This window comes from Salvelinus fontinalis, chromosome 25, assembly GCF_029448725.1.
Source record: "Salvelinus fontinalis isolate EN_2023a chromosome 25, ASM2944872v1, whole genome shotgun sequence".
Classification (NCBI taxonomy): Eukaryota; Metazoa; Chordata; class Actinopteri; order Salmoniformes; family Salmonidae; genus Salvelinus; species Salvelinus fontinalis.
In genome coordinates this window covers 23,045,879-23,073,868 of record NC_074689.1, presented here as the reverse complement: position 1 = coordinate 23,073,868, position 27,990 = coordinate 23,045,879, and positions in this window count along the sequence as shown.

Below are 27,990 nucleotides of genomic sequence, written 5' to 3'. Positions count from 1 at the left end.
GCCTCTCCCCTCCTCTCCCCCCTAACCATGTATTCATCAGCTGCCATGTAGTCTACCCCTGGTTTATCATTTCTCTATTGGTTGACTAACTAACTTCTCCCCTCCTCTCCCCCCTAACCATGTATTCATCAGCTGCCATGTAGTCTACCCCTGGTTTATCATTTCTCTATTGGTTGACTAACTAACTTCTCCCCTCCTCTCCCCTCTAACCATGTATTCATCAGCTGCCATGTAGTCTACCCCTGGTTTATCATTTCTCTATTGGTTGACTAACTAACTTCTCCCCTCCTCTCCCCCCTAACCATGTATTCATCAGCTGCCATGTGGTCTACCCCTGGTTTATCATTTCTCTATTGGTTGACTAACTAACTTCTCCCCTCCGTACCTGGTCCACTTTACAGGAGATACTCATAGAGATATCCTATTGTGTGTTTTATATATATATTTCCACACTATGAGGTTGGAATAATACTGTGAAATTATGAAAAGTATAACAATGCCCTTTTAGTGTAAGAGATGTTTGAAAAGATTGTCTGAAGTTTCATCCTGTTTTGGTGGGATGGAGTTTTGGCCTATCTGGTGATATCCAACAAGGAAGAGAGTTCCAAACCTCTTTGCCAATAACAGCTAGTTTTCACTTTTGTCATCCCTTGTCAGACCAGTCCCAGAAAAATTATTGCTTGAGAAATTGCTATTTGCTAAGAAACTTTTGGTTTATTTTTCACAATACATTTTTAATTCTATGCACTGTGCATTTTGCTAGGATTTTGACACAACACTGAAGTGAAAAGGGTCTCCAATTTTTTAGGTGGACTAGACATTTATATTTATTATCTGGGTCCTGTTTCAGTAATAGTGAAAGCAGAACTTCTTGCTGAGTATCTGAGTACCATTTTTATAAAAGTGGTTAAAACATGTTAAATAATGGACCTTTGAGTACATCGAAAAGTATTGGAAATACCTCAACAGGTATGCCATCCAGCCCTGGAGTTTTCCCAGACTTGAAGGCTTTAAATGCATCTAGAAGTTTCTCTTCAGTAATTAGGGGCTTCACATGAGTCTTTCTGTACAGATGTTAATTTTACATTATTAATTGGGGTAAAAATCCATACAATTAGCTTCGGTTAGTGGAGATGGAGGAGACTGAAACGAAAACATATTCTTTACTTCCTCTTTCAAAATATTGTTCGGTGAATCATGAGTGACTCCATCATTTGTAACAAGTTTCAGTAAAAAATAATGTTGGTAGCATTTCTATGTTAATTTTACACTATTAATAATAGATAACAAATCCTTAACTTCTGTTAGTGGAAATGGAGGAGACTGAAATTAAAATATATGGTTAAAGTACTTTGCTTCCTTGTTTCAAAATGTAGTTTGGTGAATCAAATCAAATTAAATCAAATTTTATTTTGTCACATGAGCCGAATACAGGTGTAGAGCTTACAGTGAAATGCTTACTTACAAGCTCTTAACCAACAACGCTTTAAGAAGTTAAGAAAAATAAGTGTTAAGTAAAAAATAGATAAGTAAAAAATAGAAAATAAAAGTAATAAATAATTAAACAGCAGCAGTAAAATAACAAGTGAGGCTATATACAGGGGGTACCAAACAGAGTCAATGTGGAGGCTATATACAGGGTGTACCGGTACAGAGTTAATTTGGAGGCTATATACAGGGGGTACCGGTACAGAGTCAATGTGGAGGCTATATACAGGGTGTTACGGTACAGAGTCAATGTGCAGGCTATATACAGGGGGGTACCGGTACAGAGTCAATGTGGAGGCTATATACAGGGGGTACCGGTACAGAGTCAATGTGGAGACTATATACAGGGGGTACCAAACAGAGTCAATGTGGAGGCTATATACAGGGGGTACCAGTACAGAGTCAATGTGGAGACTATATACAGGGGGTACCAAACAGAGTCAATGTGGAGGCTATATACAGGGGGTACCAGTACAGAGTCAATGTGGAGACTATATACAGGGGGTACCAAACAGAGTCAATGTGGAGGCTATATACAGGGTATTACAGTACAGAGTCAATGTAGAGGCTATATACAGGGGGTACCAAACAGAGTCAATGTGGAGGCTATATACAGGGGGGTACCAAACAGAGTCAATGTGGAGGCTATATACAGGGGGTACCGGTACAGAGTCAATGTGGAGGCTTTATGCAGAGGGTACCGGTACAGAGTCAATGTGGAGGCTTTATGCAGAGGGTACCAGTACAGAGTCAATGTGGAGGCTATATACAGGGGGTACCAGTACAGAGTCAATGTGGAGGCTTTATGCAGAGGGTACCGGTACAGAGTTAATGTGGAGGCTTTATGCAGAGGGTACCAGTACAGAGTCAATGTGGAGGCTATATACAGGGGGTACCGGTACAGAGTTAATTTGGAGGCTATATACAGAGGGTACCGGTACAGAGTCAATGTGGAGGCTATATACAGGGGGTACCGGTACAGAGTCAATGTGGAGGCTATATACAGGGGGTACCGGTACAGAGTCAATGTGGAGGCTATATACAGGGGGTACCGGTACAGAGTCAATGTGGAGGCTATATACAGGGGGTACCGGTACAGAGTCAATGTGGAGGCTATATACAGGGGGGACCGGTACAGAGTCAATGTGGAGGCTATATACAGGGGGTTACGGTACAGAGTCAATGTGGAGGCTATATACAGGGGGTTACGGTACAGAGTTAATGTGGAGGCTATATACAGGGTGTACCGGTACAGAGTCAATGTGGAGGCTATATACAGGGGGTACCGGTACAGAGTCAATGTGGAGGCTATATACAGGGGGTACCGGTACAGAGTCAATGTGGAGGCTATATACAGGGGGGACCGGTACAGAGTCAATGTGGAGGCTATATACAGGGGGTTACGGTACAGAGTCAATGTGGAGGCTATATACAGGGGGTTACGGTACAGAGTTAATGTGGAGGCTATATACAGGGTGTACCGGTACAGAGTCAATGTGGAGGCTATATACAGGGGGTACCGGTACAGAGTCAATGTGGAGGCTATATACAGGGGGTACCGGTACAGAGTTAATGTGGAGGCTACATACAGGGGGTACCGGTACAGAGTCAATGTGGAGGCTATATACAGGGGGTACCGGTACAGAGTCAATGTGGAGGCTATATACAGGGTGTTACGGTACAGAGTCAATGTGGAGGCTATATACAGGGGGTACCGGTACAGAGTCAATGTGGAGGTTATATACAGGGGGTACCGGTACAGAGTCAATGTGGAGGCTATATACAGGGTGTTACGGTACAGAGTCAATGTGGAGGCTATATACAGGGGGTACCGGTACAGAGTCAATGTGGAGGCTATATACAGGGTGTACCGGTACAGAGTCAATGTGGAGGCTATATACAGGGGGTACCGGTACAGAGTCAATGTGGAGGCTACATACAGGGGGTACCGGTACAGAGTCAATGTGGAGGCTATATACAGGGGGTACCGGTACAGAGTCAATGTGGAGGCTATATACAGGGGGTACCGGTACAGAGTCAATGTGGAGGCTATATACAGGGGGTACCAGTACAGAGTTAATGTGGAGGCTATATACAGGGGGTACCGGTACAGAGTCAATGTGGAGGCTATATACAGGGGGTACCGGTACAGAGTCAATGTGGAGGCTATATACAGGGGGTACCGGTACAGAGTCAATGTGGAGGCTATATACAGGGGGTACCGGTACAGAGTCAATGTGGAGGCTATATACAGGGGGTACCGGTACAGAGTCAATGTGGAGGCTATATACAGGGGGTACCGGTACAGAGTCAATGTGGAGGCTATATACAGGGGGTACCGGTACAGAGTCAATGTGGAGGCTATATACAGAGGGTACCGGTACAGAGTCAATGTGGAGGCTATATACAGGGGGTACCAGTACAGAGTCAATGTGGAGGCTATATACAGGGGGTACCGGTACAGAGTCAATGTGGAGGCTATATACAGGGGGTACCGGTACAGAGTCAATGTGGAGGCTATATACAGGGGGTACCGGTACAGAGTCAATGTGGAGGCTATATACAGGGGGTACCGGTACAGAGTCAATGTGGAGGCTATATACAGGGGGTACCGGTACAGAGTCAATGTGGAGGTTATATACAGGGGGTACCGGTACAGAGTCAATGTGGAGGTTATATACAGGGGGTACCGGTACAGAGTCAATGTGGAGGCTTTATACAGGGGGTACCGGTACAGAGTCAATGTGGAGGCTTTATACAGGGGGTACCGGTACAGAGTCAATGTGGAGGCTTTATACAGGGGGTACCGGTACAGAGTCAATGTGGAGGCTATATACAGGGGGTACCGGTACAGAGTCAATGTGGAGGCTTTATACAGGGGGTACCAAACAGAGTTAATGTGGAGGCTATATACAGAGGGTACCGGTACAGAGTTAATGTGGAGGCTATATACAGAGGGTACCGGTACAGAGTTAATGTGGAGGCTATATACAGAGGGTACCGGTACAGAGTCAATGTGGAGGCTATATACAGGGGGTACCGGTACAGAGTTAATGTGGAGGCTATATACAGAGGGTACCGGTACAGAGTTAATGTGGAGGCTATATACAGAGGGTACCGGTACAGAGTTAATGTGGAGGCTATATACAGGGGGTACCGGTACAGAGTTAATGTGGAGGCTATATACAGAGGGTACCGGTACAGAGTTAATGTGGAGGCTATATACAGAGGGTACCGGTACAGAGTCAATGTGGAGGCTATATACAGGGGGTACCGGTACAGAGTCAATGTGGAGGCTATATACAGGGGGTACCGGTACAGAGTCAATGTGGAGGCTATATACAGGGGGTACCGGTACAGAGTTAATTTGGAGGCTATATACAGGGGGTACCAGTACAGAGTTAATTTGGAGGCTATATACAGGGGGTACCAGTACAGAGTCAATGTGGAGGCTATATACAGGGGGTACCGGTACAGAGTTAATTTGGAGGCTATATACAGGGGGTACCGGTACAGAGTTAATTTGGAGGCTATATACAGGGGGTACCGGTACAGAGTTAATTTGGAGGCTATATACAGGGGGTACCAGTACAGAGTTAATTTGGAGTCTATATACAGGGGGTACCGGTACAGAGTTAATTTGGAGGCTATATACAGGGGGTACCAGTACAGAGTTAATTTGGAGGCTATATACAGGGGGTACCGGTACAGAGTTAATTTGCGGGGGCACTGGTTAGTTGATGTAATTGAGGTCATATGTACAAGTAGTTAAAATATATGTACAAGAGTTAAAATGACTATAAATAGATTATAAACAGAGAGTAGCAGCAGCATAAACGAGGGGTCTGGGTAGCCATTTGATTAGATGTTCAGGAGTCTTATGGCTTGGGGGTAGAAGCTGTTTAGAAGCCTCTTGGACCTCGACTTGGCGCTCCAGTGCCGCTTGCACTGAGAACAGTCTATGCCTGGGGGGGCTGGAGTGTTTGGCAATTTTTAGGGCCTTCCTCTGACACCGCCTGGTATAGAGGTCCAGGATGGCAGGCAGCTTGGCCCCAGTGATGTACTGGGTCGTACGCACTACCATCTGTAGTGCCTTGGGGTCGGAGGCCGAGCAGTTGCTGTAGCAGGCAGTGATGCAACCAGTCAGGATGCTCCCGATGGTGCAGTTGTAGAACCTTTTGATGATCTGAGGAACCATGCAAAATCTTTTCAGTCTCCTGAGGGGGAATAGGCTTTGTCGTGCCCTCTTCACGACTGCCTTTGTGTGTTTGGACAATGATAGTGTGTTGGTGATGTAGACACCAAGGAACTGGGAGCTCTCAACCTGTTCCACTACAGGTTGGAATCATGGATGAATCGCTGTCATTTGTAATAAGTTTCTGTAAATTCTTGTTAGTAGCATTTCTATTTTGAAGATTAAAACATAATTTGGTGTATTTTTTTTTTGCCATCTAGTTTCCTTCAGTTCCTCCATTTCATTGGGTTTTTCCTCTAACTTATGTCACAGTTTTTATTGCTATCAATCTGTACTGTTAGTTCCTCTATGTCACAGTTTGTATTGCTATCTATCTGTACTGTTAGTTCCTCTATGTCACAGTTTGTATTGCTATCAATCTGTACTGTTAGTTCCTCTGTCACAGTTTGTATTGCTATCAATCTGTACTGTTAGTTCCACTATGTCACAGTTTGTATTGCTATCAATCTGTACTGTTAGTTCCTCTGTCACAGTTTGTATTGCTATCAATCTGTACTGTTAGTTCCACCATGTCACAGTTTGTATTGCTATCAATCTGTACTGTTAGTTCCTCTGTCACAGTTTATATTGCTATCAATCTGTACTGTTAGTTCCTCTGTCACAGTTTGTATTGCTATCAATCTGTACTGTTAGTTCCTCTATGTCACAGTTTGTATTGCTATCAATCTGTACTGTTAGTTCCTCTATGTCACAGTTTATATTGCTATCAATCTGTACTGTTAGTTCCTCTGTCCTTTTTTACCATGAACAGTTTTGACCTAAATATTATTTTGTTTTATTGAATGACATGGCCTCTAAAGGCACATTTAAAAGTCTCCCATACAATACGGGGATCCGCTGTGCCTATGTAATTTGGGAAAATGTCCATTATAGATCTCCTGTCATGGTTAAAAGCAAGTTATCATCCAGTAGGCTTTGATTAAATTCGAATATCCTCGTGGAAATTTTGTAAGAGTAACTTTTGGTACCAGTGAAAACGACATAAGAAAGTAGCCAAGACGACTAGCTTGATTATGCATCCACCATGTGCAGTATACATCGGTTGGTCCGGATATTTAAGCTAGCTCCAATATATCCATAATATTCGTCATTTCATTAAGTGCATGAGGGTGATGGTTTGTAGTTGTAACGGCATTCCTCCTCCTCTTCATCTTCGGAAGAGGAGGAGTATTGAGGGAACCAAGGCGCAGCGTAGTGAAATGACATATTTTAATAACGAAAACAAGAACTTGATTAAACTTACAAAACAACAAACGGTGTAGACAGACCTAGACGACGTACTTACATAAAACAAGAAAAACGCACGAATAGGAACATAGGCTACACAAACCGAACAAACCGTAAACAGTCCCACGTGGTGTAAAGACACAGACACGGAAGACAATCACCAACGAACACTGTGACAACGCCTACCTAAATATGACTCTTAATTAGAGGAACGCCAAACACCTGCCTCTAATTAAGAGCCATACCAGGCAACCCAAAACCAACACAGAAACAGAAAACATAGAATGCCCACCCAACCTCACGTCCTGACCAACAAACGGTGTAGACAGACCTAGACGATGTACTTACATAAAACAAGAAAAACGCACGAATAGTTCTTGTTTTCGTTATTAAAATAAGCCATACCAGGCAACCCAAAACCAACACAGAAACAGAAAACATAGAATGCCCACCCAACCTCATGTCCTGACCTGTCACGCCCTGGCCTTAGTATTCTTTGTTTTCTTTATTATTTTAGTTAGGTCAGGGTGTGACATGGGGAATGTTTATGTTTTGTTGGTTTTGGGTGTTTCTATGGTAAAGGGGTTATGGGGTGTAGTATATGGGTTTGTGTTGAGTTCAGATGTCTAGCGTTGTCTATGTAGAACGTTTGTAGCCTGTATGTATGTGCACAACGTTTGTAGCTTCACGGTCGTTTTGTTCTTTTGTTAAAGTGTTTCGTGTTTATTGTTTGTCATCTTTTCTAATAAAAGAAGATGGCTTATTTTCCAACTGCTGCATTTTGGTCCGTCAATCCGCCACACGATCGTGACAGAATTACTCACCATTATAGGACCAAGCGGCATGGAAAGCGGCAACAGGACCTACCTACACAGGATTCATGGACATGGGAGGAGATACTGGATGGTAAGGGGCCGTGGGCTCAACCGGGAGAATATCGCCTTCCTCGTGAAGAGCTGGAGGCAGCTAAAGCCGAGAGGAGGCGATATGAGGAGGCAGCACGGAGACAAGGCTGGAAACCCGTGAGTACAACCCAAAAATTTCTTGGGGGGGGCCTTAAAGGGAGTGTGGCGAAGTCAGGTAGGAAACCTGCGCCTACTCCCTGTACTTACCGTGGAGAGCGAGAGTACGGGCAGACACCGTGTTACGCAGTAGAGCGCACGGTGTCTCCTGTACGTGTGCATAGCCCGGTTCGGTACATTTCAGCTCCACGTATCGGCCGGGCTAGACTGAGCGTTGAGCCGTATGTCATGAAGCCGGCCCAACGCATCTGGTCACCAGTGCGTCTCCTCGGGCCGGCGTACATGGCACCAGCCTTACGCATGGTGTCCCCGGTTCGCCTACATAGGCCGGTGCGGGTTATTCCACCTCCCCGCACTGGTCAGGCGACGGGGAGCATACAACCAGGTAAGGTTGGGCAGGCTCGGCGTTCAAGGGAGCCAGTACGCCTGCACGGTCCGGTATTTCCGGCGCCACCTCCCCGCCCCAACCCAGTACCACCAGTGCCTCCTCCACGCACTAGCTATATGGTGCGTGTCTCCAGCCCTTTACCACCAGTGTCTAAACCACGCACCAAGCCTCCTGTGTGTCCCCAGAGTCCTGTGCGTCCTGTTGCTGCTCCCCGCACTAGCCCTGAGATGCGTGTCACCAGCCCGGTGCCACCAGTCCCGGCACCACGCACCAGGCCTACAGTGCGCCTCAGCCGGCAGGAGTCTGCCGTCTGCACAGCGATGACTGAACTGCCCGTCTGCCAAGCGCCATCTGAGCCATCCGTCTCCCCAGCGCCATCTGAGCCATCCGTCTCCCCAGCGCCATCTGAGCCATCCGTCTGCAATGAGCCTGCAAAGCCGCCCGTCTGCCATGAGCCTGCAAAGCCGCCCGTCTGCCATGAGCCCACTGAGCCGTCCGCCAGACAGGAGCCGCTAGAGCCGTCCGCCAGACAGGAGCCGCTAGAGCCGTCCGCCAGACAGGAGCCGCTAGAGCCGTCAGCCAGGCAGGAGCCGCTAGAGCCGTCCGTCAGACAGGATCTGCCAGAGCCGCCAACCAGACAGGATCTGCCAGAGCCGCCAACCAGACAGGATCTGCCAGAGCCGCCAACCAGACAGGAGCAGCCAGATCAGTCAGCCAGCCATGAGCAGCCAGATCAGTCAGCCAGCCATGAGCAGCCAGATCCGTCAGCCAGCCATGAGCAGCCAGATCCGTCAGCTAGCCATGAGCAGCCAGATCCGTCAGCTAGCCATGAGCAGCCAGATCCGTCAGCTAGCCATGAGCAGCCAGATCCGTCAGCTAGCCATGAGCAGCCAGATCCGTCAGCTAGCCATGAGCAGCCAGATCCGTCAGCTAGCCATGAGCAGCCAGATCCGTCAGCCAGCCATGAGCAGCCAGATCCGTCAGCCAGCCATGAGCAGCCAGATCCGTCAGCCAGCCATGAGCAGCCAGATCCGTCAGCCAGCCATGAGCAGCCAGATCCGTTAGCCAGCCATGAGCAGCCAGATCTGTCAGCCAGCCATGGGCCGTCCCTCAGTCCGGAGCTGCAGTCCCTCAGTCCGGAGCTGCAGTCCCTCAGTCCGGAGCTGCAGTCCCTCAGTCCGGAGCTGCCATTCCTCAGTCCGGAGCTGCCCCTTAATGCAATGGGGTTAATGTGGAGGGGGGTCATTTGGAGGAAGCCTAGGAGGTGGTTAGGGACTGTGGTGACGTGGGGACCACAACCTGAGCCGGAGCCGCCACCGTGGATGAAACCCACCCAGACCCTCCCCTAGACTGTGTAATGGTGCGCCCGGAGTTCGCACCTTAAGGGGGGGGTTATGTCACGCCCTGGCCTTAGTATTCTTTGTTTTCTTTATTATTTTAGTTAGGTCAGGGTGTGACATGGGGAATGTTTATGTTTTGTTGGTTTTGGGTGTTTCTATGGTAAAGGGGTTATGGGGTGTAGTATATGGGTTTGTGTTGAGTTCAGATGTCTAGCGTTGTCTATGTAGAACGTTTGTAGCCTGTATGTATGTGCACAACGTTTGTAGCTTCACGGTCGTTTTGTTCTTTTGTTAAAGTGTTTCGTGTTTATTGTTTGTCATCTTTTCTAATAAAAGAAGATGGCTTATTTTCCAACTGCTGCATTTTGGTCCGTCAATCCGCCACACGATCGTGACATGACCAACTAACACACATAACAAACTAACAGAAATAGGTCAGGAACGTGACAGTAGTGTTTTCCTTTACGGTCCACTGAGGTACGTAAAACTGTATCATAATCTCCCACCATAGTAATTGAGTCATGCATTGCCTGTAAACTCGATAAATTATTATATACATTGACATATATATATATATACTCAAAGAAGCATGGATCATCAATATTTGGACCATATAGATTAATGAGCCAATTATGTTTATGGTCCAATAGATTCTTTTAAAAGGATCCACCTTCCTTGCGGATCTGTCTGAACAGTTTGCATATTCGGATCAAAATGATTGTTAATTTGAGTTTGTTTGCCCATCAGAGAAATGTATTTCATCCCACCAGTCCTTTCTCCGTACAACTTCGTCTAAATGTGTAGAATGAGTTCCCTGTAAACAATATATATTATATTGCTTTTTCTTTCAGCCAGGTAAAGACTGATCGTCTTTTCTTATTATCTGCAAAGCCATTACAATTATAACTAGCTATACTTATTTCACCACTTACCATAATGAGATTCAAGTTTAAATTATACTTACCATAGTATATGTTTATAAACTTACCATTAAGAAGTACTATGATAATTAAGTGTCCATATAGCTGTACAATGATATTTGCACTGTTAAGCATACTGAAGCTGTGACTAAGTAAACCTCTAATTATCCTCCAATATTTCACCCGCTAAAACCTCTCCTCATCCCAAGTTGGGTTGTATGTCCCAGTGACTGGCTGACCATCCCTGTACACATGGACCCTAGGGCCTTTAAGACATAGGGGTCCATCCTTTAAAAAGAGCACATGGACCCGAGGGCCTTTAAGACATAGGGGTCCATCCTTTAAAAATAGCACATGGCTCCTAGAGCCTTTAAGACATGGGGGTCCATTCTTTAAAAACAGAAATACCTTATTTACATGATTTGGAAAGGCACATGTAACAACTGCTTAACACTATGGGCTGCTGTATGTTTCAGATTAACCTCTATTGGACCAGGTAGGATCGACACTGGATCAGTAGGGAGAAATGAAAACCACACAAATTAATCATTTAGGAAAGAATGCCGGCTTGTATTTGGTAAATACTTATTCTTACAACAATAAAAAATAATCACTTTAAGTAAATATTGATGTGAAATTTGTACAATGAGCTCAATATGAATTAAACACATCAACAGTATAATAGACTTATATATCGGCTATATATCCCACCTATAGTTTCCTAGGGTGTACAAACTCTATTTTGATGTTCAAAGTTCAATAGAAATACAATTCACATGAATTCACAGAAAAACACAACCCAATTCACAAATACTGACTTATAAACCACTATGAGATGGAATCAAAGTGACTGTGCCTATCATTAAACACAAGGTGTGTAAATGTGGTGTGTTCTTATAACTGCCTCACTGCAATGTATGGTGCAATGATGTCTTGCAACAAAGAATCCTACCACACCGTAGTATGGCAGTGCAAATTCAGTGTCCTCCAAGGAAAAGAAAATCTTTGCATGCAAATCTTCTTATCGATGTCGTGGGTTCAGGCGGCTGGCCATCCTTGGTGGAACTGAATCCATACTCAAAAAAACTGACCTGTTTTACAAACAGGATCACACAATATATATATATATACTGTATATATACCATGAGTACCTTTCATATAAACATTAATATAGCTCTTAGCTTTAATCTCTTACAGGAATAAGAAAATAAAACTTAGTCAAAATGCTTTACACTTTTAACTACAGCACCAGACTCACGTGAACTGAACAATAGACTAGCCTGGGCAAATGTAATGTACTAGTACTTACACCTATATACGACTTTGCACAACAACAGGTTCAGGCTCACGTGAACTGAACAATGCTTACACCTGTACACCATTTCTTATAGTAAGTCATCTAAAACGTAACTGTGTACCAAAATGGATTATGATAATAGATAATCCCCCAAAATAATTGAAGTATGTAAACTAAAATAATTAGTCATGCATGATTAGCATGATCACTAACGTTTGCTATTTCAGTTGATCGATAGCTGAGCTGGCCTAAATGTTAACGGCTTGTGCGTACATGTATGCTTGGTTCAGTATGAAAAAGCACAAAATGCTAGCAATAGTGAAGCTAGCCTAATCGCTAGCAGCTCGTTCTCCTTATGAAAACTTACCAAATCCGTCAATCGGATAGATACGTGAGCGATAACTTCCAGTTCTTTTTTAGTTCAGTTTTCTACAACTTCTCATGATGATTTGAAACGTCATTTTTCCTCCATAGAATGGCGGTATCTCTTCACGTTCGTTCTACCTCCTTTTCAACATGTTGGCGCCCACTGGTGTAGAACGTGAGCTTAGGAGAAAAACTAAGATAGAACATAGAGTTCTGATTGGCTCAAAATAAACTGCTCGTCATGCAGCTTCTGACAGCTGATTAGTAATAGCTGTCAACTTTTAAACATATCACACTATAATATAATATGATTGGTTACTGGAATATCACTAGTAACAATAAGTATTCATCATTAGTTGACCTGCGTTACATACACACACCTGTTTATATAAGGTCCCACAGTTGACAGTGCATGTCAGTAAAAAACCAAGCCATGAGCTTGAAGGAATTGTCCGTAGAGCTCTGAGAAAGGATTGTGTCGAGGCACAGATCTGTGGAAGGGGACCAAAAAATGTCTGCATCATTGAAGGTCCCCAAGAACCAAGAACACAGTGGACTCCATCATTCTTAAATTGAAGAAGTTTGGAATCAACAAAACTCTTCCTAGAGCTGGCCGCCCGGCCAAACTGAGCAATCGGGGGAGAATGGCATTGGTCAGGGAGTTTACCAAGGACCCGACTAGAGTTCCTCTGTAGAGATGGGAGAACCTTCCAGAAGGACAACTATCTCTGCAGCACTCCACAATCAGGCGTTTATGGTAAAAGGCCAGCTGGAAGCTACTCCTCAGTAAAAGGCACATGACAGCCCACTTGGAGTTTGCCAAAAGGCACCTAAAAGACTCTCAGACCATGAGAAACAAGATTGAAATCTTTGGCATGAATGCCAAGCATCACTTCTGGAGGAAACCTGGAACCATTCCTATGGTGAAGCATGGTGGTGGCAGCATCATGCTGTGGTGAATGTTTTTCAGTGTCAGGGACTGGGAGACAAGTCAGGATCGAGAGAAAGATGAACGAAGCAAAGTACAGAGAGATCATTGATGAAAACATGCTCCAGAGCGCTCAGGACCTCAGACTGTGGCGAATGTTCACCTTCCAACAGGACACGACCCTAAACACACAGCCAAGACAACGCAGGAGTGGCTTCGGGACAAGTCTCTGAATGTCCTTGAGTGGCCCAGCCAGATCCCAGCCAGTGCCCAGACTTGAACCTGATCTAACATCTCTGGAGAAACCTGAAAATAGCTGTGCAGCGACTCTCCCCATCCAACCTGACAGAGCTTGAGAGGATCTGCAGAGTAGAATGGGAGAAACTCTCTAAATAAAGGTGTGCCAAGCTTGTAGCCTCATACCCAAGAAGACTCGAGGCTGTAATCACTGCCAAAGGTGCTTCAACGATGTACTGAATTAAGGGTCTGAATATTTACAATATGTGATATTTTAGTTTTTTATGTTTACATTTGTTCACATTTCTAAAAACCTGTTTTTGCTTTGTCATTATGGGGTATTGTGCGTAGATTGATGAGAAGAAAAAAAAACGATTTAATGCATTTTGGAATAAGGGTGAAAAAGTAAAGGGGTCTAAATACTTTCCAAATGCATTGCATATTAAACAATTCTCCCATATCTTAATTTGTTCCCACAATTGACAAATAATACGCAAAATAATATAAGCACTTCTACGAAGGATTATTACCCATAACGGTCGGTAGTGGGAAGTCTACATTTTTATCAACAGATGTGGAATTCACTCACCCAACCCCTCTCTCCCCTTTCCACCCATAGATCGACCCACACACACACAACCACAACTCAAATATTCAATAGTTGTTCCATCCCTGTATCCAACACAAGAGAAGAATTTATGTGTGAATGCATATACAGTTTGGTTGTTAAAGAAGGCATTCCAAATTGAGAAGGAATGGGAAAATGTGATTAACCAATAGCTAGTCCTAGCTGATTAACTAATATCTAGTCATAGCTGATGGAGTGCGTATACCCCCACACAAGCTGGTCCCCAGTTGTGACCCATCTCCCTAAGCACCTCTGTGCAGTCAGACCGTTTGATTATTTTGTTTCCGCCAGGGCCACAATAATATGCCCACTCTCTGATTGTCCAAGTGTGACTCCTTCTCAATTGGTTACTGCATCCAGTGTTACCAGCACTGCCATTGCCATTCCACCGGAATTCCTACCGCCTAGGTATGAGGTCGTCAAGGTTCTCATTAGCAGCTTTGAGAAAATCCTTCTATTGTATTTTATGCTCACCCATCCAGGGGCTTTGGCTTTTGTACGTACAGTACTCTGCTAGACAGGCTCGGACTCTTGAAGGGGCTTTAGCAGGTCTCTGACAGCATTCACTTTTCTGTCATCACTGCATTGGCGACTTGTAGTAGGCCTACAAAACAGATAAGGACTTCTCCTTAGTGGGTGGGTTGCTCAGGTCGGTGTCTATGATATAGGATTGGCACTGTTCCATCATGATAGGACAAAAATAGATTAACTATATATTTTTGCTTTAATTGTGAAATGTAAATCAAATCAAATCAAATTGTATTTGTCACATACACGTGGTTAGCAGATGTTAATGTGAGTGGAGCGAAATGCTTTTTCTTCTTGTTCCGACAATGCAGTAATAACCAACGAGTAATCTAACCTAACAATTCCACAACTACTACCTTATACACACAAGTGTAAAGGGATAAAGAATATGTACATAAAGATATATGAATGAGTGATGGTGCAGAACGGCATAGGCAAGATGCAGTAGATGGTATAGAGTACAGTATATACATATGAGATGAGTAATGTAGGGTATGTAAACATAAAGTGGCATAGTTTAAAGTGGCTAGTGATACATGTATTACATCAAGATGGCAAGATGCAGTAGATGGTATAGAGTACAGTATATACATATACATATGAGATGAGTATTGTAGGGTATGTAAACATAAAGTGGCATAGTTTAAAGTGGCTAGTGATACATGTATTAGATAAAGATGGCAAGATGCAGTAGATGGTATAGAGTACAGTAAATGTATATCCCATATCTGCGTAAGGATGAAAACTCCTGCTCGCAGACACAGATGGTATTTGCAACTATTTTCCTTCCATATCTCAATTAACTCATCACACTTTCCCAAACACATAAAACACAGGGCACCCCATCTTCCTACATACCCGCACTCCCCTCACATATACACTCCATACATAACCACATACCCTGTCTTTTATGTCCTTTGTTTCTCATTGGTTTTTTTCTACCTTGTTGATTCCTGCCAAATTTCAGGCCTTGGGTACTTCTGTGTTCCAGTTCCTGTGTTCCAGAATATTCCCTGACTTGAATAGTATAGTGTAGCTATATATTTTTGTTATTGTTATATTTTATAATCTCCTTTTCTTTTTTATATTAAAATCCTTACCATTAATAGTGTTGGATGTTCCATTTGATTTCAAAGAGCCATGGAGGGGTCTTGGTGTCTCGGAACAGTTGGTTATCAATGTATAGATTATCGACTACGAGAGCTACATTAGACGTCTCCCATTTAGTCTTGGACGAGTGCATACAGTACTTTGCCTCGTTCTGCGATTTCCTTTGGGAATGGATCGTTCATGCCTATTTTAAAGCCAGCAAGTGTTTTGCCCAGGATTTTAACCATTATTTTATCTTTAAAGAATGCAAATTTGACAGCGATCGGGCGCTCGTATCGCTGTCCTCTCTGTACGAAACGATGTACACATTCAAGTTTAATTTGGTCGATAGTGTCGCCTGGGATCTGCAGAGCTTTAACCAGGAAATCTTTCACCACTCTCTCTGGGTCTTCACCTTTATCCTCTTTAAGTCCGGGAAGCGCCAGATTTTCCTGCATTGATCTAGTCTGTATATCAAGTAGTGATTCTCTGAACAACTTGTTCTCTCTTTTAAGTTCATTAATGTCAGCTTCTATAACATTGACTGTACCCTTCAGCTTTTTAGTTTATTTTCCCAGTGTCGCTGCTTTCTCATCACTCATACCGTCTCATGTATATCTTTACGGATTAACTCAAGTGCACCTAATGTATCATTTATAGATTTTAGCAGTTTGATCTTACCGTACAGGGTGGTGAAAATAGGTCATCCGTGTCAGTCTCTTATTGTTATTCTCCATTCTTTCTGTGTTTACCCTCCGAGATGTTTGTTGTGACTGCGTTGGTAGTGTTTTTCTATTAAACTTTCTAGCTTTACAAGTTGTTTTAAGTTATTATCCAATTTTGATGTTGTTACCCACGAGTGAGCAGATCAGCGTAAAAGTACTATTATTTGTTCAGTTTCATGTTGAAGCTTTTTTACAAGACATTGCGTGGCTGTCTGTGTGAGAGCACGAGGGAAGGAGACAGAGAGTGTTACTGTGCCTGTCTGTGTGAGAGCACGAGGGAAGGAGACAGAGAGTCAGTGTGCCTGTCTGTGTGAGAGCACGAGGGAAGGAGACAGAGAGTGTTACTGTGCCTGTCTGTGTGAGAGCACGAGGGAAGGAGACAGAGAGTCAGTGTGCCTGTCTGTGTGAGAGCACGAGGGAAGGAGACAGAGAGTGTTAGTGTGTCTGTCTGTGTGAGAGCACGAGGGAAGGAGACAGAGAGTGTTAGTGTGCCTGTCTGTGTGAGAGCACGAGGGAAGGAGACAGAGAGTGTTAGTGTGCCTGTCTGTGTGAGAACACGAGGGAAGGAGACAGAGAGTCAGTGTGCCTGTCTGTGTGAGAGCACGAGGGAAGGAGACAGAGTGTTAGTGTGCCTGTCTGTGTGAGAGCACGAGGGAAGGAGACAGAGAGTGTTAGTGTGTCTGTCTGTGTGAGAGCACGAGGGAAGGAGACAGAGAGTGTTAGTGTGCCTGTCTGTGTGAGAGCACGAGGGAAGGAGACAGAGTGTTAGTGTGTCTGTTTGTGTGAGAGCACGAGGGAAGGAGACAGAGAGTGTTAGTGTGTCTGTCTGTGTGAGAGCACAAGGGAAGGAGACAGAGAGTCTTAGTGTGTCTGTCTGTGTGAGAGCACGAGGGAAGGAGACAGAGAGTGTTAGTGTGCCTGTCTGTGTGAGAGCACGAGGGAAGGAGACAGAGAGTGTTAGTGTGTCTGTCTGTGTGAGAGCACAAGGGAAGGAGACAGAGAGTGTTAGTGTGTCTGTCTGTGTGAGAGCACAAGGGAAGGAGACAGAGAGTGTTAGTGTGTCTGTCTGTGTGAGAGCACGAGGGAAGGAGACAGAGAGTGTTAGTGTGCCTGTCTGTGTGAGAGCACGAGGGAAGGAGACAGAGTGTTAGTGTGTCTGTCTGTGTGAGAGCACGAGGGAAGGAGACAGAGTGTTAGTGTGCCTGTCTGTGTGAGAGCACGAGGGAAGGAGACAGAGAGTGTTAGTGTGCCTGTCTGTGTGAGAACACGAGGGAAGGAGTCAGAGAGTGTTAGTGTGTCTGTCTGTGTGAGAGCACGAGGGAAGGAGACAGAGTGTTAGTGTGCCTGTCTGTGTGAGAGCACGAGGGAAGGAGACAGAGTGTTAGTGTGTCTGCCTGTGTCTGAGAACACGAGGGAAGGAGACAGAGAGTCAGTGTGCCTGTCTGTGTGAGAGCACGAGGGAAGGAGACAGAGAGTGTTAGTGTGCCTGTCTGTGTGAGAACACGAGGGAAGGAGACAGAGAGTGTTAGTGTGTCTGTCTGTGTGAGAGCACGAGGGAAGGAGACAGAGAGTGTTAGTGTGCCTGTCTGTGTGAGAGCACGAGGGAAGGAGACAGAGAGTGTTAGTGTGTCTGTCTGTGTGAGAACACGAGGGAAGGAGACAGAGAGTGTTAGTGTGTCTGTCTGTGTGAGAGCACGAGGGAAGGAGACAGAGAGTGTTAGTGTGTCTGTCTGTGTGAGAGCACGAGGGAAGGAGACAGAGAGTGTTAGTGTGTCTGTCTGTGTGAGAGCACGAGGGAAGGAGACAGAGAGTGTTAGTGTGTCTGTCTGTGTGAGAGCACGAGGGAAGGAGACAGAGAGTGTTAGTGTGTCTGTCTGTTTGAGAGCACGAGGGAAGGAGACAGAGAGTGTTAGTGTGCCTGTCTGTGTGAGAACACGAGGGAAGGAGACAGAGAGTCAGTGTGCCTGTCTGTGTGAGAGCACGAGGGAAGGAGACAGAGTGTTAGTGTGCCTGTCTGTGTGAGAGCACGAGGGAAGGAGACAGAGAGTGTTAGTGTGTCTGTCTGTGTGAGAGCACGAGGGAAGGAGACAGAGAGTGTTAGTGTGCCTGTCTGTGTGAGAACACGAGGGAAGGAGACAGAGAGTGTTAGTGTGCCTGTCTGTGTGAGAGCACGAGGGAAGGAGACAGAGTGTCAGTGTGTCTGTCTGTGTGAGAGCACGAGGGAAGGAGACAGAGTGTTAGTGTGCCTGTCTGTGTGAGAGCACGAGGGAAGGAGACAGAGAGTGTTAGTGTGCCTGTCTGTGTGAGAACACGAGGGAAGGAGACAGAGAGTGTTAGTGTGTCTGTCTGTGTGAGAGCACGAGGGAAGGAGACAGAGAGTGTTAGTGTGCCTGTCTGTGTGAGAGCACGAGGGAAGGAGACAGAGTGTTAGTGTGTCTGTCTGTGTGAGAGCACGAGGGAAGGAGACAGAGTGTTAGTGTGCCTGTCTGTGTGAGAGCACGAGGGAAGGAGACAGAGAGTGTTAGTGTGCCTGTCTGTGTGAGAACACGAGGGAAGGAGACAGAGAGTGTTAGTGTGTCTGTCTGTGTGAGAGCACGAGGGAAGGAGATAGAGTGTTAGTGTGCCTGTCTGTGTGAGAGCACGAGGGAAGGAGACAGAGTGTTAGTGTGTCTGCCTGTGTGTGAGAACACGAGGGAAGGAGACAGAGTGTTAGTGTGGGTGTGTCCAAAAGGGTTGATTAATTTACAATACTTCTTCTGAAACAATATAACCTCTCTATCTCTATGTTCCTATAATGAGGCTGGAATTTAAATCAAGATGGTGCCGTAATGTTTGGCCACCGTGTTGTGATCACCGACCTAGATTTGCTATTTTGTGATTGTTTTGGAGTTTATTTTTACTTTATTTTCACAAACTGTATCAGCTATAATTTCTTATAACCGACAACATCTTTTGAACATCAGATCGGCAGTTACTTACCTCAATTCCGGCTTCAACTTAAACTTCGACTCATCCAACACACTCATCTGCCCTGGGCTCTTTCTGTATTTCCCACCCAATTTTCGGGGCATCCAAGAGGAAATGGCGATGTTACATAGCCAAGAGACGGGGAATCCTGGCAAGATTAAGGCGAAGGGAAAACCTGGCCATTTCCTCCATTCTATTGATAATAACATGGATGACCTCTGATCGCAGATTCGCTACCAACCGGACTCTCGGAACAGCAATATTCTCTGCTTTTCTGAAACATGGCTTCCGGACAAGACACCCCACATGTATACCCAACACAATGGATTCTCCATTCACCGAGCAGACAGGACAGTGGAGGGAAATCGAAAGGGGTTTGCCTCTTCCTCAACAACACATGGTGTTGAGCAGGGTGGAAGAGTCGACCAACTGTTCACCCGTCTTGAAATACCTGATGGTCAAATGCCGACCCTTCTTCCTCACGAGGGAGTTTTCAGCTGTTATCGTGACTGTTGTTTTACATTCCACCACAGGACAAGAAAAATAACAAGCTGGCACTTAACAAACTGTATAAGGCTATAAAAAAAATCAGGAAAACTTGCACCCGGAAGCTGCTTTTCTTGTTGCTAGGGATTTTTATTCCGCGTCCATTAATCCACGTGATACCTAACCTCCATTAACATGTCTCCTTCGCCACTAGGGGTGAAAAAATCCTAGACCACTGTTACTCTACCCACAAGCGAGTATACAAGGCCCTCCCTCGTTCCCCATTTAGCAAATCTGATCATGACTCCATACTCCTGCTTCCAAATAACATTGTATTGGTCACATACACATGGTTAGCAGATGTTAATGCAAGTGTAGCGAAATGCTTGTGCTTCTAGTTCCGACAATGCAGTAATATCTAACAAGTAATCTAACCTAACAATTTCACAAACAACTACCTTATACACACAAGTGCAAAGGATTGAATATGAATATGTACATGAAAATATATGAATACGTGATGGCTGAACGGCATAGGCAAGATGCAGTAGATGGTATAGAGTACAGTATATACATATGAGTGGAGTAATGTAGGGTATGAAAACATTATATAAAGTGGGATTGTTTAAAGTGGCTAGTGATAAATTTATTACATAGAGTTTTCCATTATTAAAGTGGCTGGAGTTGAGTCAGTATGTTGGTAGCAGCCACTCAATGTTAGTGATGGCTGTTTAACAGTCTGATGGCCTTGAGATAGAAGCTGTTTTTCAGTCTCTCGGTCCCTGCTTCGATGCACCTGTACTGACCTCACCGTCTGGATGATAGCAGGGTGAACAGGCAGTGGCTCGGGTGGTTGTAGTCCTTGATGATCTTTTTGGCCTTCCTGTGACATCGGATGGTGTAGGTGTCCTGGAGGGCAGGTAGTTTGCCCCCGGTGATGCGTTGTGCAGACCTCACTACCCTCTGGAGAGCCTTACGGTTATGGGCGGAGCAGCTGCCGTACCAGGCGGTGATACAGCCCGACAGGATGCTCTTGATTGTGCATCTGTAAAAGTTTGTGAGTGTTTTTGGTGCGCCTTCTTCACAACGCTGTCTGTGTGGGTGGACCATTTCAGTTTATCCGTGATGTGTACGCCGAGGAACTTAAAATGTTCCACCCTCTCCACTACTGTCCCGTCAATGTAGATAGGGGGCTGCTCCCTCTGCTGTGGGGTCAGTCTGTCTTATCCGGTGTTCTGTGTGAATTTAAGTATGCTCCCTCTAATTCTCTCTCTCTCCCTCTCCCTCGCCTCCTGAAGGACCTGAGACCTGGGACTATGCCTCAGGACTACCTGGCCTGATGACTCCTTGCTGTCCCCAGTCCACCGGGTTGTGCTGCTGCTCCAGTTTCAACAGTTCTGCCTGCGGCTATGGAACCCTGACCTGTTCACCGCTGCTGTTTTCAACTCTATCGCACCTGCTCTCTCTAACTCTGAGTGCTCGGCTATGAAAAGCCAACTGACATTTACTCCTGAGGTGCTGACCTGTTGCACCCTCTACAACCACTGTGATTATTATTATTTGCCCCTGTTGGTCATCTATGAACATTTGAACATCTTGGCCATGTACTGTTATAATCTCCACCCGGCACAGCCAGAAGAGAACTGGCCACCCCTCATAGCATGGTTCCTCTTTAGGTTTCTTCCTACTGTAGGTTCCTGCCTTTCTGGGGAGTTTTTCCTAGCCACCGTGCTTCGACATTTGTATTTCTGGCTGTTTGGGGTTTTAGGCTGGGTTTCTGTATAAGCACTTTGTGACATTGGCTGATGTTACAAGGGCTTCAAAAATACCTTTGATTGAAAAGTTGATTGATGATGCTATTCAGTGTTATTGACCTCACAGTAAGCCAGATTCAAGGAACTTACAATTCAACATGTTGACTCAAAAGCTACACTGACAGATAGCGTTAAGCTAGCTAAATAACATTAGGGACCACACAGTCTAGATAGTAGTGCTACTTACATTAGCTAACTAGAAAATTTTAAGAACAAGGTTTTGACAGTAATTGATTAGCTATCTGGACACTGAATCCAATTGCTGGAGCTCTGTTCACCACCTGAAAAGTATCACAATCTAACAAATTACTGTCTAATCAATTACTATCCAAATATGCTAAATAATGCTAATAAAGTTAGCTAGCTAACGTAAGGCTAACATAGCTAACATGATGTTAGCTACTTTTGGTATCTGTTGAGAAAACAAAGCTGGATAGCTGAGTTAACATTGTTTTTCCAACTTATAGAATATGGACATACGCAATTTCTTCTTGAGAAAGAGGGGGAAAGATGCAGCTCAGCAAATACAGAGGGGGTTGTTGTATTTCCCGGAGTAAGTTAATAGATTTCCCTGTTCATATAGCTTCTGTGTGTGTGTGCGTGTATATTGCTTCTGTGTGTTTGTCTGTTCAGAATACTCCGTATTGCTATGACATTGATACTATGCCGTCTCTGTAATAATTTAGGAGATCCAGGAAATCAGAACTTCAGACAGCAAGCAAGAAAGGGGAGCAGACAGGACAGAGAGAGAACGCAGGAGAACACAGAGAGAGGAGCAGACAGGACAGAGAGAGAACGCAGGAGAACACAGAGAGAGGAGCAGACAGGCCAGAGAGAGAACGCAGGAGAACATAGAGAGAGGAGCAGACAGGACAGAGAGAGAAGCAGGAGAACACAGAGAGAGGTGCAGACAGGCCAGAGAGAGAACGCAGGAGAACACAGAGAGAGGAGCAGAAAGGACAGAGAGAGAGATCACAGCAGAACATATAGAGATAAGCAGACAGGACAGAGAGAGATCACAGCAGAACATATAGAGAGGAGCAGACAGGACAGAGAGAACATAAAGAGAGGGGTGGCCCACACCTGACAAACACATATCATATTCCTCTCAAGCCACAGGAAGTAGTTTTTGCTAACCATTACTTCTCAAAAAAAGAAAGATGCCACTTCTGACATGTCCTGTGTGTATAAACTATTAGACCCTGATGCAGTGCCTTCAGAAAGTTTTCATAGCCCTTGACATACAGACTGAAAATGTATTAAATAGATTTCATTTACATACTGTAAGTATTCACACCCCTGAGTCAATACTTTGTATAAATACCTTTTGACAGCAATTATAGTTGTGAGTCTTTCTGGGTAAGTCTCTAAGAGCTGTGAGTCTTTCTGGGTAAGTCTCTAAGAGCTTTCCACATCTGCATTGTGCAACATTTGTCCATTATGCTTCTCAAAATTCTTAAAGGTCTTTCAAAATAGTTGTTGGTCATTACTAGACAACCATTTTTAGGTCTTGCCTGATATCTTCAAGCAGATTTAAGTGAAAACTGTATCTCAGTCACCCAGGAACATTCACTGTTTTCTTGGTAATCAAATCAAGTGTAGATTTGGCCTTGTCTTTTAGGTTATTGTCCTTTTGAAAGGTGAATTCATCTCTCAGTGTCTGGTAGAAAGCAGGTTTTCCTCTAGGACTGTTCCTGTGCTTAGCTCCATTCCATTAAATTTTTATCCTGAAAAACTCCCCAGTCCTTAATGATTACAAGCATACCCATTACATGATGCAGCCACCATTAAGCTTGAAAATATGGAGAGTAACATTCCGTAATGTATTGGATTTTACCCAAATATAACACTTTGTAAAAAAGTGAATTGCTTTGCCACATTTGTTTCAGAATTACTTTAGTGAATTGTTGCAAACAGGATGTATGTTTTGCAATATTTGTATTCAATGCAGTATTCCTTCTTTTCACTCTGTCGATTAGGTTAGTATTGTGGAGTAATACAATACTAGTAATGTGGATCCATCCTCAGTTTCCTCCCATCACAGCCATTAAACTCTATAACTGTTGTAAAGTCACCATTGCCCTCATGGTGAAATCCCTGAGCGGTTTCCTTCCTCTCCGGTAACTGAGTTAGGAAGGACGCCTGTATCTTTGTAGTGACTGGGTGTATTGATACACCATTCAAAGTGTAATTATTAACTTCAACCTGCTCAAAAGGATATTCAATGTCTTTTGACATTTTTACCCATCTACTAATAATTGCCCATGTGAGACATTGGAAAACCTCCCTGGTCTTTGTGGTTGATTCTGTGTTTGAAATTCACTGCTCGACTGATGGACCTTACAGATAATTGTATGTGTTGGGTACAGAGATGAGCTTGTCATTCAATAATCATGTTAAACACTATTATTGCACACAGAGCGAGTCCTTGCAACTTATTATGTGACTTGTTAAGCACATATTCACTCCTGAACCTATTTAGGCTTTCTATAACAAATGAGTTGAATACTTATTTTGACTCAAGACATTTCAGTTTTTCACTTTTAATGAATTTGTACAAATCTCTAAAAAAACATAATTTCACTTCGACATTAGGGGGTATTGTGTGTAGGCCAGTGACACAATCTAAATCTAAAATTCAGTCTCTAACACAACAAAATGTGGAAAAAGTCAAGGGGTGTGAATACTTTCTGAAGGCAGTGCGTATACAAAAGTAAATGGACACCCTTCAAATTAGTGGATTTGGCAATTTCAGCCACACTCTTTGCTGACAGGTGCATAATTAAGTGATAAAGCCAGAGGAGCCGGTGTTGGGAGGATATATTGGCACGGGTGTTGTTAAGCCCGAGACCATGCCAATATATCCTCCAAACACCAACTTCTTGGCATTATCATTTTTATAAAACGATTTACCAAAATATTCAAATAATGATTTACATATTTTCATTAACGCTAATTGGAATAATTTACTCATACTATTCCGTCCTTCCACAAAATATAGTCCAGACACAAATTTAAGGTTGCTACCCCAGACGGCTGGTCGTTCATTCTATCGGTTCGTTTGCCAGAGACGCGACCCAGTCGTTCAGTCTTTTTGTTCTGTATCTATGGGACGCGACCCAGTCGTTCAGTCTTTTTGTTCTGTATCTATGGCTGCGACCCAATCGTTCAGTCTTTTTGTTCTGTATCTATGGCTGCGACCCAGTCGTTCAGTCTTTTTGTTCTGTATCTATGGCTGCGACCCAATCGTTCAGTGTTTTTGTTCTGTATCTATGGCTGCGACCCAATGGTTCAGTCTTTTTGTTCTGTATCTATGGCTGCGACCCAGTCGTTCAGTCTTGCTGTTCTGTATCTATGGCTGCGACCCAATGGTTCAGTCTTTTTGTTCTGTATCTATGGGACGCGACCCAGTCGTTCAGTCTTTTTGTTCTGTATCTATGGCTGCGACCCAGTCGTTCAGTCTTTTTGTTCTGTATCTATGGGACGCGACCCAGTCGTTCAGTCTTTTTGTTCTGTATCTATGGCTGCGACCCAGTCGTTCAGTGTTTTTGTTCTGTATCTATGGATGCGACCCAGTCGTTCAGTCTTTTTGTTCTGTATCTATGGCTGCGACCCAATCGTTCAGTGTTTTTGTTCTGTATCTATGGCTGCGACCCAATGGTTCAGTCTTTTTGTTCTGTATCTATGGCTGCGACCCAGTCGTTCAGTCTTGCTGTTCTGTATCTATGGCTGCGACCCAATGGTTCAGTCTTTTTGTTCTGTATCTATGGGACGCGACCCAGTCGTTCAGTCTTTTTGTTCTGTATCTATGGCTGCGACCCAGTCGTTCAGTCTTTTTGTTCTGTATCTATGGGACGCGACCCAGTCGTTCAGTCTTTTTGTTCTGTATCTATGGGACGCGACCCAGTCGTTCAGTCTTTTTGTTCTGTATCTATGGCTGCGACCCAGTCGTTCAGTCTTTTTGTTCTGTATCTATGGCTGCGACCCAGTCGTTCAGTCTTTTTGTTCTGTATCTATGGATGCGACCCAGTCGTTCGTTCTACATGTTCCATTGCCATACTGGCTGGCAATGTTCTAATCCCTTGCTTGCTAACTTGCCAACTACGGCTAATTTACAGTCATGTCAGAATAACAGTAAAGTAGCTGCATTTGCATAAACTGTTTTCAAGTGCCATTTATTTGATACATCCATAACAATGTAATGATGTGCAAATTATCCTGGCATATAAAATGTGCTCTCTCGTCAGGACACTTGTTCAGAGGAGCGTGCCAACAACACAGCCAACAACACAGCTAACAACACAGCCAACAACACAGCTAACACAGCTAACAACACAACCAACAACACAGCCAACAACACAGCCAACAACACAGCCAACAACACGGCTAACAACACAGCCAACAACACGGTTAACAACACAGCCAACAACACGGTTAACAACACAGCCAACAACACATCCAACAACACAGCTAACAACACAGCTAACAACACAGCCAACAAAACTGCCAACAACACAGCCAACAACACAGCCAGCAACACAGCCAACAACACAGCCAACAACACAGCCAGCAACACAGCCAACAACACAGCCAACAACACAGCCAACAACACAGCCAACAACACAGCTAACAACACAGCCAACAACACAGCCAACAACACAGCCAACAACACAGCTAACAACACAGTCAACAACACAGCCAACAACACAGCCAAAAACACAGCCAACAACACAGCCAATAACACAGCCAACAACACAGCCAACAACACAGCCAACAACACAGCCCAACAACACAGTCCAACAACACAGCCAACAACACAGCCAACAACACAGTACAACAACACAGCCAACAACACAGCCCAACAACACAGCCAACAACACAGCCAACAACACAGCCAACAACACAGCCAACAACACAGCCCAACAACACAGCCAACAACACAGCTAACAACACAGCCAACAACACAGCCCAACAACACAGCCAACAACACAGCCAACAACACAGCCAACAACACAGCCAACAACACAGCCAACAACACGGCTAACAACACAGCCAACAACACGGTTAACAACACAGCCAACAACACAGCTAACAACACAGCCAACAACACAGCCAACAACACGGTTAACACCACAGCCAACAGCACAGCCAACAGCACAGCACAGCCAACAACACAACCAACAACACAGCCAACAACACAGCCAACAACACAGCCAACCACACAGCCAACAGCACAGCTAACAACACAGCCAACAACACAGCCAACAACACAGCCAACAACACAGCCAACAACACAGCTAACAACACAGCTAACAACACAGCCAACAACACAGCCAACAACACAGCCAACAACACAGCCAACAACACAGCTAACAAAACAGCCAACAACACAACCAACAACACAGCCTACAACACAGCTAACAACACAGCCAACAACACAGCCAACAACACAGCCAACAACACAGCCAACAACACAGCTAAGACAATCATTTCAAACTGAAGCTGGGAAGACAGCAAACAAGCGTCACTTAGTTTTACCTGTTTTCTATTATTGTTATACTTTTTTTTAATTGAACCTTTATTTAACTAGGCAAGTCAGTTAAGAACACATTCTTATTTACAATGATGGCCTACAACGGCCAAAACCAGACGACACTGGGCCAATTGTGGTCCACCCGATGGGACTCCCAATCACAGCCAGATGTGATACAGCCTGGATTCAAACCAGGGACTGTAGTGACACCTCTTGCACTAAGATGCAGTGCCTTAGACCGCTGCGCCTCTCGCGAGCCAAATTGATATTTCTTTGTATATGCTATTGATAGTTCTTTCTATATATCCATACAAATTATGCTGATCAATGATTTCGACTGGCTGAGAAAAGTTGCCTGTCTTTCTCATCCCGACTCCCAACACGTTCATTAATATGGGACTTCTGGAGATTGATTGAATATTGAAACAAATGTAGCAAATGTCAGGAAAAAAAGACTGCAAGGCTTATACAAATCTCTGCTCTTGAAAACTAAATGTTAGTCTAAAAGAAATGTGAGATAATGTCTAGATTCTTTTTATAGTGGAGATCAAGTTTATAAAGTGTCTGACTGGGCTGATGAGACAGTGGATTGCTCAGTCAGATGGAACAGAGTAGATAGGCATTTTAACGATTTAGCCGGTGGTAACTTGTGGAATAGACAACGGCTGGAATGAGCTTTTAAACAATCAGCATTCAGTATTAGATTCACCTGTTGTTTAAAATTGAGCACACAGCCATGCAATCTCCATAGA